General features: G+C 40.1%; 1 protein-coding gene across 14 annotated transcripts in view; it reads left to right on the top strand.

Annotated features, from left to right (window-relative positions):
- The window catches only part of mgat4c (mgat4 family member C), a 384199-nt gene that overhangs the window by 281814 nt on the left and 83795 nt on the right, over positions 1 to 18590 (top strand). For 11 of the 14 annotated variants that reach the window (XM_048549097.2, XM_048549094.2, XM_048549088.2 and 8 more), the window contains one exon: positions 4025 to 4155. The exons of the other annotated variants lie outside the window; for them this stretch is intronic. The gene's annotated coding sequence lies outside the window, so the exon portion shown is untranslated. The remainder of the gene's footprint in view (positions 1 to 4024; positions 4156 to 18590) is intronic. 14 annotated transcript variants of the gene reach the window in all.

Genomic DNA, 18590 nt, shown 5'->3' with positions numbered 1-18590 from the left:
AAAACTTGTATCAGTGATAATGGGAACTGGTTGTTTTCTCTTGAGCATCAAAAGCTGTGGGGAGACTTGGTAGAGGTTTATACAATTGATATGCATAGATAGGGTTGACTGTCAGAATCTTTTTCCCCAAAATTGAAATGTCATTAAACTAAGTGACATGCATTTAAAGTGAGAGGGAGCAATTTCAAAGGAGATATGAGGAGCAAGTTTTTTTTTACACAGAGTGTGAGGAGAGTGGAGCACATTGTCAGGTGTAGAGGCAGATTTAACAGGGACATTTAAGACACTTTTAGATAAGCACATGAATATGCAAAGAATGGAAAGATATGGACCAAAGGCCGACAGAAGGAATGTGATAATGGGAACTGCAGATGCTGGAGAATCCAAGATAATAAAATGTGAGGCTGGATGAACACAGCAGGCCCAGCAGCATCTCAGGAGCACAAAAGCTGACGTTTCGGGCCTAGACCCTTCATCAGAGAGGGGGATGGGGTGAGGGTTCTGGAATAAATAGGGAGGGGGGGGGGTTTCTGGGTGTAGAGGTGGTCGCAGTTGGGGCAAAATTGGGAAGGCTGAAATGTAGACTGTAGTCCATTGGGGATGATCCGGTTCCATAGGCAGGTGCTGAGGAACGTGATGTGGCTGTGGTACCTGGTTTGCTTCAGGACATGGTCGAGCAGTTTTTCTGGGTGTAGAGGTGGTCGCGGTTGGGGCTTTCTGGGTGTAGAGGTGGTCTCCCTATTTATTCCAGAATCCTCACCCCATCCCCCTCTCTGATGAAGGGTCTAGGCCCGAAACGTCAGCTTTTGTGCTCCTGAGATGCTGCTGGGCCTGCTGTGTTCATCCAGCCTCACATTTTATTGTCGACAGAAGGAATGTGTTTAATTTGGCATCAGGGTTCAGCACAACATTGTGGGCCAAAGGGCCCATTCCTATGTTGTATATTTCTATATTCTAAAGCCAGTTGCAGTGCCTGTTTGAAGTCCAGTTGGGCTTTAGCTAGTAAGCATTTTTGCCTGGTTACATCATTAATCCCACATACCTAACAGTCTCTCAGCATCTCATTATGGGTAAAACCAAAATGACATGCCTCTGCCAGTCACCTTAACCTAGTCAAAAATACCAATACAAATGCCCCTGGTTCTCAAATTACCTCATAAAAACATTACCATCTGAGAATTAGACGAGCTTTGGGTCATAATATTCCTCAACTAAATGCATCAACTCTTGAAAGGTTTTAGTATCTGGCAGCTCATGGAAAGTCAGGCTCCTAACATATGAAAAAGCTGCAGATTCACAAGCTGTCAGGAGAATTATTTATTGCTTTTCATCTGCCAAAACATCATTTACCCAGAAAAGTTAAAGTATTCTTTCCATATATTGGGCCCAGTCTTCAACAGGATCAAGTGAGTGAGGCTTCCAAAATAAAAGTGTGATGCCAGAAATGCTTACCTCAACTCAAAGGCAATTATTTCAAGTAAATATCTTCATGAGTATGGGTTTTTCTCATCATCACTGAAATAACTCCACAGAGGCCAATATCCTGTCACCTAGTCACCCTTTATCTACACAAGAATAAATGGTATTGACATTGATCCAGCTGCCTCAGAGTTGGCCCCCAGAATGATCAGAACCTCTGACATTCCTGTTTATATCTGACAGCCAGGACTCCATAACTGGGTCAGTTAATCTGGCCCAATGAGGGAACTCATATTCTATGAGGTCCACCTGGCTGACCTCATTATCACTACTTACTGACACACCTTTCCATAGTATGTATGAATGTTTTTGAAACCAAAAGTGAAAACTGTACAGAAATTAAAATATCTGAAGTAGAAGATGATTGTGGACCACAAGCAGGTTATTGGGATTTGTTCAGAATTAGTCTCAACAATAAGATAATACAAAGATGATTGACTAACATGCTTGTGTGCCACAAATTTCTGAGATTGTCCGATCAGGATTGTATCACTATTCAAGGGAGACAGTTAGTGTTGTTGGACAGCTGGTTTGTAATGCAGAATAAGATTAACAGGTTTAATACCTGCACTGGTCGAGGTTATCATGCAGGATTTTCCTCCTCAACGTGTCACCTCACCTGAGGTGTGAGACCACCACCAATCATCTTTCTAATGAGACAGCATTTTCTCTGTTTGGTAGGGCTGAGGCAACTTTTCTTTTAGCCATTGTTCAAACCAAATCTAATAAAAACATTGAGTTACTTCCATAATTAGGAACACTTTAGTACCAATTTTAACAATAATACTTTATTAATAGTTTAATACCAATTGATCCTATTGCAGAAATGTTGAGGGAAGAAGTATATCATTTTAGTAAATTCTTAAGTTTTAGGCAAATAAGTTTAATTATAAAAAGCCAAACTACAACCGAATGGGCCTGTTTGAATAACATTTAAAAGGTTGGTTTGTTCACTTTTTGTAACATTTTATTGAGAATTTTGTATTTTTTAGTTTAGAATACATAGGAAACAGAGAAAAGTTCAAAACAATTTAAGAGGCATGATTTTCCACAACATTGTTAGAAATAAATTTTTCCTGAAATTGGTTAAAGTGGCTCAAATACTGTGAAACTTCATACAAAAACTTTTCAGAGATAGTAGGAACTGCCAATGCTGGCATCTGAGATTACAAGGTGTGGAGTTAGATGAACACAGCAGGCCAGGCAGCATCAGAGGGGCAGGAAAGCTGACGTTTTGGGTCTGGACCCTTCTTCAGAAATTTTCTGAAGAAGGCTTCCCTCTGCCCCATGATAGTTGTGTGACTCACAGAATGTGGGAATTTCTGAGTAGGCCAACATTTATTGCCCAGCTCTCATGGCAGTTGTGGAATAGTGGTGAACCACTTTCTTGAACCTTTGCATTCGATGTGGTGTAGGTACAATTGTTACTAGAAATTGAGGATTTTGGCCTTGCAACGATACAAATTTGGTAGTATAGTTCCAAGTCAGGGCAATATGTGGCTTGGGGAGGATCTCACAGTAGATGCTGTACCCATGCACCTGCCGCTTCTCCTTTTGAGGTATTGGAGGTCACAGGTTTAGAAGAAATGTGTAAGGTGTCTGGGTGAGGTGTTGCAGTGCATCTTGTGGACAGTGTACATACTGCACTTTGCAGAGTTTTTGGAATGAGTGACTGGTACTCCATCCACCTCCTTTTACCAGTCAGGCAGAATGATTTCCCCTTGATGACGCTGAACTTCTTGAGCATTGTTGGAGCTGCATTTACCCAAGCAAGTGGTGACTATTCCATCACTCTCCAAACGTATGATTTGTAGACGGTGGACAAACTTTGGGAAATTAGGTATTGAGTTATTTGTCATCGAATTCTTAGCCTCAAACCTGCTTCAGTAACTCTTAAGACACAGTCATGGATGGGCACTTCTTTTAAAAAAGGTGTTTAATTTATGAAAGAGAGTAACCACTGCTCAGTAATATGAATGAATCTGTACAGTGTTTTAAGGCTATTTTCAGTTATTATGAGGGTCCTTTACATATGGTGAACCAGACAGTTATTAAAAATGCTTTTTGATTAAAAACCCATATTCTGTTGTAGTAATATAATTAATCTAGTTGCCTGTCTGAAATACAATAGTTTTTTTTAAACTGCATATATATTATACAAAACAGTCTTGGATGGTTCATGGCAGATTTTATGTTCTGCAACATGCAGAGAGGAAAGCTTTTCAGGAAACTTCTCAAACCTAGCACAATTAATACATGCTGAGGTACAATGCCAAATATTCAATATTACTGCTCTGATTTATATTGTAAAAGTAAAAATCTTTTTCCCAAATTTGACATAATCACATTTTGCAAAGGTTGAGCTTGATAATCTACCCAAAGCTAGAAAACATCTTTCTTGACTTCCCTGCCAAACTATATATTTATATTTATGTCATGGAATATTTTTAGGTCACCTCGTCCTAAATAGTGTGGACTTGCAGCAAAACTGTTTAATCTGCAGAACTTTTTTAAAGGGAGCAATCAAATATCTTTTTATCAACAGCCACTGCGTAGTCCAGAACTCGAATATTGTTTGAAGCAATGGCATGAAGCCAAAAACTTTCACCTTGCACTCCAGGACAAACACAAGAACGTCATACTTTAAATGACTACAGCAGTGGAGGAAAGTCGTTGGTGAGTATTGGGATTAATAGGGAAAGGTAGCAGTATATTATAAAGTGGGTTAACATTTTGAGTTGCCTTTGGCTCTTTGGCTGGCATCAATTGAGCTTGTCACTCCAGTGGCACGGTTGAGACCTCAGAGCATCCATCCCTCCAATGAGGGGGTGCCTGGAGGCAGCCAGCTGGGTGTCCTTCTTCAAAAAAATCACTATACAGGTCTCACTGCCAGTAAATGTGAATTCAAGACAACCATTTGGTTGCAACATTGGAATCCTAAATTCCACAGGAGAATTTAGCTCATTGTGTGTTGTCCACAGTTTGCCAAAGACACTGTATATTATTTGGGTAATATAGACTCTCGAGCATATATTCCAAAGATGCACACAATGAAGTTATTGCCTTTACTTCGGAACTTTCTCTTAAAATATAATATTTTAGATATCTGACAGAGTTCATAACATAGATTGTACTTGCTCAGCTATGTACACATTTGTAAATCTGACCAATCTGCAACACTTGCTCGAATAAATTATTGTACAAATGGTTAACATTTTTGTATTAAATCCCCATCTGCTCTATTAAGGCTACTGCCTCTAATTGATAACTATTTTGATATGCATGCATTGACTGTTCATAGAATAAATTCTAATCATGCACCTCTAATATCTCTTGTAGATCCAATTTAGCAAAAATATGAGACAATTGGGAAAATCAGCCTAGTGTTAAATTGCAGACCACTATAACATCTGGGATCCTTTTATAAGCTGGTTGCAGCATGTGGGCCATATCAGGCTAATAGCACATCATCAGACTTCACTTTAGTCCAGTACCATAGCAGTTTGTTTCAACTACTATAATTTTTAATCCAGCCTCAATTACCAAGGCTATTTTGGGTATAATTTTGTTAATTTGCTTTTGCTATTATCTAACTTGTTTGGCTCAGTGAGGTAATTCCTTCTTTATTTCCAACAATTGTGACTTAAAGCTTCTTTCCAGGTACTTGACCACAAAAACTAGGCTCCACAATGAAAGAAGAGATAATGGGAACTGCAGGTGCTGGAGAATCCACGATAACAAAGTGTGAAGCTGGATGAACACAGCAGACCAAGCAGCATCTCAGGAGCACAAAAGCTGATGGTCTAGGCCCGAATCATCAGCTTTTGTGCCCCTGAGATGCTGCTTGGCCTGTTGTGTTCACCCAGCTTCACACTTTGTTATCCACAACGAAAGAATGCTACTTGCTGGGAGTGCTATCCTTATTGTGAGGCTTTGCTGGTTGTTTGATGGAAGAAACAGGTTCTCAAGGAAAAACCAGTTGAATCCAGTAGAAAACTACAACTGTGCCTACCTGCCTTCTAATAAGAGTGTGCCTTGAGCAACCAGAAGACCTGGTAAATCTAATCAGAAATTGCTTTGTGCTTGAATGTACCTGTTCAGCAGTGACCAGTTATGATTTTAACAGCAACAGTAAATGTGAACTGGAGATTGACTGCATGGTTTAACCTTACCTCCAGGCACTGACCCTCATACGCTTACTCACCCTCACTCTGTTATTGTGAACTAACAATGTTTTATCCCTGAAACTTTACCAAGAACCAGTCAACTGACCAAGTGAACTGTTTGTATAAGGCACATTAGGATAAAATTCAATTAGGTTCAATAGAGGATCCAGGGATCATCATCCCATGCCTTTGAGGCAGGCTGCGTGCAATCTTTGTGCTTACTTTTCATTAACTTGGTTTCAGTGTGCAGCCCAGCATGAATTCATGCTTCTGACTGGCTGCAAGCACAGCATGTGCCCAGGTTCATGGTTAGCTAGTACAAAGTCACAGCTAGCTTTAGTTCTGAAAGACAGTCTGCCCCAAGGGAAGAACTTGGATTCAGGCTACAGCAATTGCTGGAACTGTTTCAAGAAGTCTTTGGAAGGAATAAGAGTGTCAATGGAATAGAAAGAGCTCCCAGGTTAACTGATGCAATACTGGAGGGCTGAGCAGGCAAGGAGGAGGAGAGCGATTCAACGGGATCTGAAGTTTTCACAGGAGGTATATGCTGTGAAGCAAATATCAGCAAGTAGCCTGAAAGGTGAATTTTGAGAACCTGACTCTGAGAAGCTTGTGCTTTGCCCAGCAAAAACTCTCTGAGCTTATGAGAGGAGTCAACATCAGTGAAAACACATCTTCAATTTGCTAGCACCTTCTCTCACCTACTAAACTAACTAAACCACGGCCCTTTCACACTACACAGCGAATCAATCTCAGTCACTCACTCAACCACCAGCAACCGCCAATCCATACCTAATATTTAGATGCTCTGCCCCACTTGCATGCTCTTGTCAATGCAGCCATCTTTTGCAACCATCTCTCTCAGTTTCCATATACCATTAACTAGTCAGCTCTGACATGCAAACACCTTTAAACAGAGTAAATGGCATCCTTCCCTTTTTTGTTTGGAGGACAAGGTCACATACAGTTGAAGACAGCAGCAGAGGGGTGGCGGGTGACAGACACACACCTGCTTCAGCCAAGCCCTTTGAAGGAGATATATCATAAGGCAGACACAGAGGTCATTGAATTTGACATCACTGAAAACATCCAGGAGAGGGGTGTGTTCCCATTAAATGCACCTTCTCAATCCCACTTCATCTTTATCCTCATACTTTGCATTAATTGCAAGCTACAAATGGTGTGACTTATGTATCACTTATGTTTCCACTCCCCCTCACATTCTTTAGATGACACGTCCATCATGGGCCTCCTGCAGTGCCACAATGATGCCACCCGAAAGTTGCAGGAACAGCAACTCATATTCCGCTTGGGAACCCTGCAGCCCAATGGTATCAATGTTGACTTCACCAGCTTCATAATCTCCCCTTCCCCCACTGCATCCCAAAACCAGCCCAGTTCGTCCCCTCCCCCCACTGCACCACACAACCAGCCCAGCTCTTCCCCACCACCCACTGCATCCCAAAACCAGTCCAGCCTGTCTCTGCCTCCCTAACCTGTTCTTCCTCTCACCCATCCCTTCTTCCCACCCCAAGCCACACCTCCATCTCCTACCTACTAATCTCATCCCTACCTCCTTGACCTGTCCATCTTCCCTGGACTGACCTATCCCCTCCCTACCTCCCCACTTACACTCTACTCTCCACCTATCTTCTTTTCTCTCCATCTTCGGTCCGCCTCCCCCCCTCTCCCTATTTATTCCAGAACCCTCTCCCCATCCCCCTCTCTGATGAAGGGTCTAGGCCTGAAACGGCAGCTTTTGTGCTCCTGAGATGCTGCTGGGCCTGCTGTGTTCATCCAGCCTCACAGTTTATTATCTTGGATTCTCCAGCATCTGCAGTTCGCATTATCACTGACTTATGTATCACTTGCTTTTCACCTCAATCCTCACATTTTTTGCATTTTTTCCTGTAAATACCATCAATTTGATGACCCCTTTCACCACGTTACTGTTGATCAAGAGTAGAGCAGTAATTGGGTAAAGTAATATTTGTCCCTTTGGGTACATGACATAGCCTGGGCAATTTGCCACATTGTGACAATATTGTAGTTATACTGAAAGAGTTTGGTTAAAGGTTTGGAAGGCTCTGGAACATAAGTCTTCAGTGCTATTGATACAGATTATTTTCAAGGTCCATTTTCTTTAAAAAGTAAGAAGATAAGGGGAAATAATGATGTGGTGGTATTAGATTAAAAATGGGTAGGCTATTAATGCAGTAACCCACATAATGTTCTAGGAATCCAACACATGTTGCAATTTGAATTCAATTTTTAAAACATCCACAATTAAAATCAAAGGTTGACAATTAAACTGATGTCAAATAGCAGAAGCAACCATTTCATTCACCAATGACCTTTAGGAGAACATAGGGCAAGAGGAGGTAATTCATATCCACAAGCCTGCTCTGCCATTTAATACTGTCATCTAGCCTCAGCTAAACTTTTCACAACCCTTCAACATGTTATGAATGAAAAATCTATCTCCTAAATTCTATTCAGTGCCTTAGCATTCACTGCACTTTGAGGTAGTGAATTCCACAGATTAATGACCTTTTGATAGAACTAATACTTCTTTATCATTGTTTTAAATCTGCCACCCCTTAGCCTAAAACTATGAAATCTTGTTTTATAATGCACCAAAGGGGAAACATCTGCTCTACATCTGCTTAAACAATCCTCATTAGTATCTTGTATACTTCAATTAGCTCTCCTCTCAACTTTCTAACCTGTAATGAATAAAGGCCTAAACTGCTCAATCTCTCCTCATGAGAGAAGCCTTTCATCTGTGGAATTAATCTAAAGATTAATCTGAACCACCTCCTAAGCAGTTACATCCTTCCGCAAGTAAGGAAACCAAAACAGTACTCAGTTCACCAGTCCATCAATCATCTCCTGATATCATGTGGAGTGAGTAGAATTGGCTCAAGGTTGGCATTGTCATGTTGGGAAACCTGTGGAGGAGACTGAGATAGAGCATCCACTTATCCTTTCTGGTTGTTGTAAATCGTCCAGCTTTATCTTTTGCACTGATCTGCTGGGCTCCCACGTAATTGCACAATTGTAGCAATCCAAATATTGTAGAGCCTCCTTCTTCAAGTGAATTGTCTTATTCACCACCACCATTTGAATGTGCCAGAACTGCAGTGCTTGTATCAGATCTCTTTGTTGTGGAATTGCTCAGATCTCTCCATTTACTTGCTGCTTACTTTTGCTTGCACATGTTCCTGTTTTGTGGTTTCATTTTGAGGTATGCCCGGTGCTGCTCCTGATATGCCCTCATGTACTCTATTTGAAACCAGGTGGTGATGGCTCGGTGGTAATGATAGACTGGAAGATATGCAGGGCCGTGAGGTTTACAGGCTGTTTTTGAGTATCGGTTAGCTGCTGCTGATGGCTCACAACTCATGAATGCCTATTTTGAGTTGCTATTTTCAAAATCTCTTCCATTTAGCATGCTGGTGGTGCCACACAACACAGGGGAGGATTTCTTTGGTGTAAAGATGGGATTTTGTCTCTAGAAGGACACCGTGTCAATCACTTCTACTAATACTAATACGATTGTATGCTCTGGATGTGAGTTTGCTTGCTGAGCTGGAAGGTTCGTTTTCAGACGTTTTGTCACTATTCTAGGTAACATCATCAGTGAGCCTCCAGTGAAGCGCTGGTGTTATGTCCCGCTTTCTATTTATCTGTTTAGGTTTTCTTATATAGAAAGTAGGACATAACACCAGCGCTTCACCGGAGGTTCACTGATGATGTTACCTAGAATGGTAACGAAACGTCTGAAAACGAACCTTCCAGCTCAGCGAGCAAACTCACATCCAGAACCTCAACCTGAGCTACAGATCTTCTCAAAACTCACTAGCGATTGTATACTTTTGTAATAGCAAGATTAGTGAGGATTAATTTAAAGCATATTTCTCAATCTTGGTTTCCTCACCACCTGCTGCAGACCCGATAAATCCTTTAGGTTCTACTGACCCATTCTTGCTGATGGACATTGAAGTACACCCAGAGTACATTTGGAATGCTTGCTACCCTCGGTGCTTCCTCCATGCTGGGGTTCAATGTAGAGGTGTACTGGTTCATCAACTGACTAGGGAGAGGAGATGGTTGGTAGTCAGAAGGAGGTTCCTTTATTCAAGCTTGAATGGATGTTATGAGACTTTGAGGTTCAGAGTCCATGTTGATGCCACAGTAACTCTTAAGATACAATATCACTCTGTTGCCACCCCTGTCTTGTTTGCCCTGCTGGTAGGGCAGGACAAACCTGAATATGGTGGTGGTAGTGTCTGGGACATTATCTATGAAGTATGATTCTGTGATTTATGACAATGAGTAACAGATGCTGAATTGGCTGGAGATTTTTTCCCTGAAATATTGAGGCTCAGGGGTGAGCTTAACAAGGTTTATAAAATCATGTGGGCATGGATCGGGTAAATAGCTAAGGTCTTTTTCCTAAGGTGAGGAAGTCCAAAACTAGAGGGCATAGGCTTAGCGTGAGAGGGGAAAGATTTAAAAGGTATCAGAAGGGCAAGTTTTTCGCAGTGTGGTGCATGTCTGAAATGAGCCATCAGGGGAGGTGGTAGAAGCTGATAAAATGACAACTCTACAATACATGAATAGGAAGGGTTTTGAGGGATATGGATAAAGTGCTGGCAGCTGGGACTAGATCAGTTCAGGACATCTGGTTGGCGCAGACGAGTTGGACTAAGGGGTCTATTTCCATGCTGAATGGTACTATATTAACTGTGCTAAACTAATCAGTGAGACAGCTGTCCCAGTGTTTGCACTAGCCCCAGATGTTAGAAAAGAGGACTCAGCAGTGTTGACAGGACTGAGTTAGCTGCTGTTATTTGAGTAGCAGCTCACTGGAAGGCAGCTTTGCAGATAAGTCTGCCTGTAGGACTGTCCGATGAGAATGCTGAAGAGGCTGCACAGAGGAGAATGTATGAGTGTATGCACACCAAGATGCTTGGTCCATTGGCAGGTTCACATGTTGGCACTGTCAGGAAGAATGGCAGAGTTCTGCCCAACTTGGCAGTTTTGTGCACTGCTTGGAGTTTATTCTTTTTTCGGCCAAATCTATGGTAATACTAGCAGACGCAACAGTAATGCAGTATCTTGTGGTTGATGCATCAGCTTCTAGTGTAGCACAGGCAGAAGGACCCTATTGTCTGAGAGAAAGTTCACATTAAAGTCATGACATTGACTCTTTTGGCTATGCCAGCTTAGCTGTTGGCATGCAAATTCATTCTGCTACCATTACAGCTGCACATAACGGTGTTCAAGAGACTTTCAGGGTTACACAGCAATCCAGATATGTGTGCACAAACAGATTACTAGGGTTATGACTTCTGGGCAGTGGTAGTGGCTTCATCGAGCTTCAGGATGACCAAGTCTGTACTCCAAATATTTGCGGCTATTACTCCACTAACACTGTGCAGATATCCTCAGATGGTCAGCCAAGATCTCTGACTCTATGTCAGTTGTGCTGCCTAATTAAAGCCAGGTCCTCAAGGTCCAGTTGAGCTGAAAGGACTCTTTCAAGAATATATGCAGTCTTCCTGAGTAAGTGCTTTTTTTTTTGCAGCACTTAAGTAGCACTATGTAGGAGAAGGCCCAGAAAAGACACTTGCAAGACAGACACTGAGGAATGCACAAAGTGAAAATCTCCACAGGGATTATTAGGTCAACAGTGATGATCACAAAAATACCAGATGCATGTCAAAAATCATGAATGACAGCAATATTGACACCACCACAGTCATCATAAGGACCAAATTTACAATAGGTACAACCTCTGATTTCAGTCTGAGCTTTTGTTACACCACTGGGGGTGTTCCTATCTGTATAGTGGAAGCTGGTATATTGATTATACCATTTTAACCCTAAATAGACATGCTGTGTGTCATCCTCTGTGGAGATAGCAGAAGATTTAGGGTCTGAGAGAAAACCAGATGTAAACAGTTACCACTGGATCCCTTCCCCGCCCCCCCCACTTCAGGGAAAAACATCTTAACCATTAATAAGCTATTGAAGTAGCTATTCTTGGCCTACTGAATGCCAACGCTATGTGTTGTCGTAAAAAACAAGCAATTGAAAGTGCAGCATGTCCTCATTGAAGTGATAAGGAATGATAAGGGAAAGGACAGTTACCCAGGGGACAGAGATTTGGGGCTGAAATGTACTTTGTGATCCTCCTGCTTCTGGAATCTTTTTGATCTAGAGTCAGGAGGGCAATCTGCTGAACTGACGCAGACAAAACTTGTCTCCTCCTTCCATTTCTACTATAGGACCTGCTGGTAACACCTCATTACCACTCAAAAGTCAAGAAGGAAAGAAGTATCTCCTGAAATGCAGCTTATTACAGAAGACAACTGATTATTTTCAAAAGTAACCTTATTATCCAATGTGCAGTGTAAGTGGCTGTAGTATGGTGTTAAGTTGTGTAAACCAAGGAAATCTCAAATTCATTCCTCAGGCTGTGTTGAATTGGCAGTTTGCAGTTAAGAAACCATTTGGAATTCACCTTAACCAGTGATCTGCCTTCTAAACTTATCAATCTTAAAAGTTTTTCCTTTTGAGAATCAATAGGACGTGGGTTTCAGGTATTATTTGTGCATTAAGTAGGTAACATTATATGTTCCTTGCAAGTTAAATAATGGATTACCTCAGCAAGAAATGGGATTATAATTTTCATAAAACTCATTCTATTCCTTCATTACTCTTCTAACACTAATTGAGTTTTAATTTGGAGTTACAACACATTTTTATGCTTCATAGCATCCCTGCACAGTTTGTCGTACACCCCTACTGACTTTAAGTCTGTCTCTGTCTATTTGAATTCCACACAGGGTTATATCTCACTGAGCACAATACGTAAATGTAAACACTCCATAGTACGCCACTGTTTATTTGCCAAAAAGTTTTTTTGTTGTTTAGGATTTGACTATTCTGTTAAAATGACCTGCTTTTGTATAAACAATATATACTTAACTGAGACAATTAAATAGTACGCTTGCACAACCCATCCTTCTGGCTAACTAACTTCTTCGTATCAAAAAAGTTTAAGCTAATTTATGTAATTTCATTTGAAAGTAATTTGAATTATTCTTAGATTTTTGTTAAAATTTTAGAACCTTGATTAACCCACATTTTAAGTACTTTCACGGCTGTAGACTTCATTTTAAAAAGCGGAGATAGAGGCACTGGAGAAGGTGCAGAAAGATTTATGAAGTTGACACCAGAACTAAAAGGTTATAGCTGTCAGGAAAGATTAAAAAGGCTATGTCTCTTTCCTTCAAAGCTAAGGCTGAGGCATGACCTAATGGAGTCCTTTTAAGTTTAGAAAAGAGTTATTAAGATAGATATGGTTAGGTCACTTAGCTAGTATGTGGTTTAGAACTTGCTAATGGTTTGAATTTGATTAAAATTTCAGATGAAGCATACTTGAATCCTTCCTCTTTTCCTTGTCCCAAGAATGGAAGGCAACAGTAAGCCACTACAAGTTGAGAAGTGCAGCAGCAGGGTGGAAATACGCTAAGAAATGAGCTCAGAATGAAGTGGGCAGGGGAGACATGAATACATGTAAACATGCTTCCACCTGTTAGAGAGACACCAAATGTGGAGACAATGTATTATTGTAATTAATAATTGCAATGGGGATTTCAGGGGGACCATCTCCAGTAAGAATGTGAAACATACTGCAAGTAATACATGAGGCAAACAGCATAGATGCATTTTTGGAAAGTAGAAGATGATGTTGAGATAACAAAGTGTGGGGCTGGATGAACACAGCAGGCGAAGCAGCATCTCAGGAGGTTGAAAGGTAAGTTTCTGAGCTGGATATTCTAAGCAATCAAGACTATTAAATGTATCAATGTTCCACAAACAAGCAATACCCAGACATAGATCATACTCCTAAAGAAGGAGATCAGTTTTGAAACAAAAGCAGAGAGAAACACTGACCTGGCATCAGCTACAGAGAATAACAGTTGATACTTTGATGTTAACTCTGATTTTCTCTCCACAGATGCTACCCAGACCTGTTATGTTTCAGATTTCCAGCATCTATAAGCCTTTGTGTTTTTGAGCAATTTTGATTTGTTTTGAGCAATTTTAAAATTGTTTCATTGTGAAATTACTGTACAAACTTTGCAAAGAAAATCATAAGAAACAAGAGCACAAAGCTAGGTCAATATTCCCTTTTAAATTTCTTCCAGAATTCGTCAAGACCATGTCTGATCACTTACCTTTACTGTTCATTTATCTCTGATTTCCTTTTAAACCAAATAATCTATTGATTTCTGTCTTGAATATTCTCAATGACCAGGAAAGAACACTTCTAGGATGCACAACTCTTTGAATGAGGAAATGTCTCCTTATCTCAGACCTAAACGTCTGAAATGTTGCTCTAAGCCTGTGACTTGATTCTAGAAACTCTAGCTAGCTGAAACATTTCTTAAGCCTACTATTCAAATCCATCACAAATAATTGCTCATTTTTTTTTAAACTTAGGGAACATAGACCATATCTACCCAATCTTTGCCTGTAGGCAATCCCCTTGCCCTGGCGACAAGTCCTTCTTCCTTCATCCTTCTTCAGTAAGGAGACCAGCGTTGCACAGTAGTTTAGGTTTGATCTCACCAGAAATTGCAGGGGAAACTCAGCAGGTCGAGCAGCATCTGTGGAGATAAAGCAGAGTTAACATTTTGGATCCAGTGACTCTTCTTCTGAACTGATTATAGCTAGGAAAACGTTGGTATGTACACAGAAGATAGTTGCTTGCTACTGATCTGTTTTGCATTGATATGTACAAAAACAGAAGTTTCTGGAAAAGCTCAGCAGGTCTGGTAGCATGTGTGAAGAGAAAATCTGTTAATGCTTTGGGTCTGATGACCCTTCCTCAGATCCATTCCTCAGAAGGAGCAGATCCGAAGAAGGGTCACTAGGCCCAAAACATTAACTTATTTTTTCTTCCTTCACAGATACTGCCAGACCTGCTGAGCTTTTGCAGCAGCTTCTTTTTTCGTTCCTCCAGGGAACTGCAAAATCATGGAAATCAGAAACAAAAACAGAAATTGCTGAAAAAACTCAGCAGGTCTGGCAGCATCTGTGGAGAGAAATTAGAGTTAATGTTTTAGGTTTAGTGACTTTCTAACAATTTTTGGATGGGAGTTAATGGTTTAAACTAATATAAAAACAATTGTGTGTGTTTTAGAAAATCAAACTTGGCTCTGAACATTCTAGTTACTTCTAAAGCTGGTGTCAGCATGGGACATGATTCCTGATAAATATTCTAATTTAGTTTTAAGCAGGATTCTGCCAGAATTTTTTAGCATGAGGCATCACAGCAAGGATTTTGCATTTAAAATAACTTTTTGATTGATAGATAGATGCCTTATATGACACCCAGAAAGCCAACGTGTTCCAGAAAAAAAGTTTACCATTGGAACTTCAGTTATTCATCACAATTTTTACTTTTAAATTTATTTAAATGTGTTAGATTACATTTACTTTTTGATTTTGAATTGCTTATGAACACCGCTCAGAAATAAGATCATCGCTAGGTTGATTTTGGAATTTATGAAATTGCTTTGAAACTGTCAAATAGCTCATCATAGAAACGAAAATGCAGTCAGAAAATTGAGCTTTGAAAATATGAAAGAGTTTGATGTCATTAAAACCAAACTTCCTTATCATCTTCTTCTTTACTCATGTTTCACCTGCAAAATATGACACTGCCTGCTAAAGAAATTCCATAATATTTTTATGCAGCTATCTTATTTCAACTGACCAGCATTTTTCAAGAATTGTTCACTCATTTGATTTAGCAATTCTAATTTAACAAATTACATTTCAACATTGGCAAATCCACATCATTTACATTCCAGATGGTGAGCGCAATCAATCAAATGCAAAAATTCATGCAGGGCAGACTGAGCTGGGGAGAAATATTGAAGCCATTGAGCAGATGTTAAACTAATGTATTGGTTTGAATCCAACACTGGAATACAGGTTCTTAAAGCAAAAACTCATATCTGTTTTATAATCCAGATATTACCAGCAGCACGCACTGCCGCACATTGCTGGCTACCATACTTGCGAAATGATGAACCAAAAATAGATTTTGCCTCAACCCCTGAAATCGTTCAAGTCCAAGCAGAGTACCAGCTGAGGCTGGGTTGCTTGGATTTTGGGTGTAGCCTTGTAGTCAGTTCCCAACATAAGCCTTTATTTATATCTTACAAAAGGAATTTTCCTTCTAGCTCCAAGACACTCCTTCAGGCATGCTAATGGCTTGTGATGGCCTCATTTCCATTATTCAACTCTTCCAATTTGTCCAAGCACAGCAATGATGAGGCCGGTTGTCTAAAGTGAATGACGGGTGATTAGCTTCAATTTCACCCAGAGACTCAGGCCTACCTGTTTGGTTACCAAGATTATACCTTGTGCCTAGCGTCACTGACCTAGTGGCATGACAAAAATGTTTATGCCCATCTTTGTTTGTAAACAAACCTATTTATTGCTAACAATATTACAGTTCACTGCAAACTCAAGAGAGGCAGTGGCATAGTTTTAATGTGGCCTAGTCATCCAGATTTCCAGGCCAATGTTCTGGGGACCTGGCTATGAATCCTACAACAGCAGATGGTGAAATTTGGATGCAACAAAATCTGGAATAATCTTCTAGCCTCATGATGACTTTTTATCAACTGTTATAAAAACCCACCTGGTTCACTAATGTCCCTTTTAAGGAAGGAAATTTGCCTAGTCTAGCTTACATGTGACTCAAGATCAAAGCACTATGATGGACTTTCAAAAACCCTGTGAAATGGCTCAGAGAGCCTATCAGTTCAAGGGCAATAAATAATGACCAATAACTGCAGATTATGCCAATTAATAGCCCTTGAAAGAATAAGAGGAATTAATTCTTCTCAAAATGTTCAATTGAACAGGCCCAGTAGAAAAGAGCTGACCCAGAACGTTTCGTTAATAACACTTATGGTATGTAGATGAGCTGTTACACTGCTTCATTGGTTATTTAACTGTAAAATTCCGAATTTCTTAATGCAATCACTGAAAAGACAGACAAAGCCATGATATTCAGAGGAATTCCCAAACATTTTCCAGAGTATCTACTTCTGCTTTGGCATAGAAAAATCCAGTCCTTTGCAGAAATATTGACAGGAATTCTTTCTGTTGTTCTTCTTGCTATTACATACTAAATAAAAAAATCAGAAACAAGCAATCAGCTGACAATGAACTACAAAGTCACCTCATGCTTTTCTTAGATAAACAACTCCTTTGCAACAATGTACATATTTTCAGTAATTTTCAGGCTGGCCAACGACTGTTCCTGCTGGGAACAAGAGATGAACATTGAGAAAGAATTCTGTTTTCTTTCCTTCACTTAAGCATTTAAACAGAGTCACTTCAGGGTCTGGCTGCTGATTACTATCGTTATATATCCCTAGTGCCTTTAACAGAATTGCTTCCAAAAAGTCAACTTGCAAGAAGATTCCCTTGCTAGCTTCGATGTGACGACAAAGTTTCTTCTTATGGGAGAATTTAGAAATGAATTTGCTGTTTCGGAATTGCTCATTTAAAACAAAGATGAAATTTTTTATAATGAAGCTGTGAGTCTTTGGAACTGCAAACCTAAAAAGATGGAAGCAGAGTCTTTGAATATTTTAAGGCAGATATGATAGATTGTTATTAAGCAGCCTGGTGGAAGGTAATCGGGGTAGGTTGTAAAGTAGATTTGAGGCTACAGACCAGCATTGACCTTATTGAATAGCAAATCAGGCTCATGAGGCTGGATGGTCTACTCCTGCTTTTTGTTTGCAGCATCAACCTGTTAAATTGTTTAACAGCACTGTCCCATTTCATTGTAGGTTGTAGTGTGATATTGTAATGTGTGTTGTTGGTGAATTCCATAACTTGTGAGGAATGCTGTGAACTGACTAGAAACAAGCTGTCCATTGTCTGTAGCGAAAGAGCCTATAAAGCCCCATTCATAGACAAATTGTTAAGAATGCTAGTGACTGAAGTAGTGTTTGTGGAACTTGAAATGCTTTCTGACCATTTGTTATTTTCATCATGAACAACAAGCAAAGAAATATTGATTGTCAGGGACTGCTTACACTTTTTCAAATATTATATGCTTGGAGTTGTTGCCATGGTTTTGTTGACCATGCGGTCAGTTGTAGAAATACGAGTCATGATTTAACAGATTTTTCATTGAGTTTTCATCCTTATACAGTTTCTAACGAACTTCAGGCCTAGGCCCTGAAAGGTCTAGGCCTGAAACATCAGCCTTCCTGCTCCTATGATGCTGCTTGGCCTGCTGTGTTCATCCAGCTCTGCACCTTGTTATCTCGGATTCTCTAGCATCTGCAGTTCCTATTATTTCTGATGAACTTTGCCATGTGGCAATCTGTTGCTGGTCACCAGTTTCTGCGGAGTTGTTTCACTGGGCTGTTATCTCATGTTAACAGCACCCCTGGTGGCTTTTAAGCCATGACAAAGACACATTGCCGTAGCACTTTCAGAAACCACTGAAGTTCCCTATACGACACAGTTGTGATCAAATAAGGCAAGTTCATTGTGGACATTGTGTACTGGGTAACATGAATCAATCCTGCCTCTATTTTACAAGACCATATGGTTTTCAGGCATTAAATTATTTTCTGCAGCATGCTGTCTGCCTTCAACTTTTATTGTGCAACAAATAGTGTGGTCAGATGCAAAATTATTAACAATATATAGTTTTTGTTGCAAATCATTTTTAAAATATGATTCATGCTGTCTGCAATGTTCCAAACGATGCCTATTCATTTGTTTGTAGCTGCAAGATAGTCAACTTGAAGTTGCAAAATGAAGATAACCATTTGTGCAAGCATAGATCCTGACATTGCTAACACTGTAGACAGTGCTTGC

The sequence above is a fragment of the Stegostoma tigrinum genome, chromosome 18 (assembly GCF_030684315.1).
Source record: "Stegostoma tigrinum isolate sSteTig4 chromosome 18, sSteTig4.hap1, whole genome shotgun sequence".
NCBI lineage: Eukaryota > Metazoa > Chordata > Chondrichthyes > Orectolobiformes > Stegostomatidae > Stegostoma > Stegostoma tigrinum.
The sequence above is the reverse complement of the archived record's forward strand: the minus strand, read 5'-3'. Positions and strand labels throughout refer to the sequence as shown.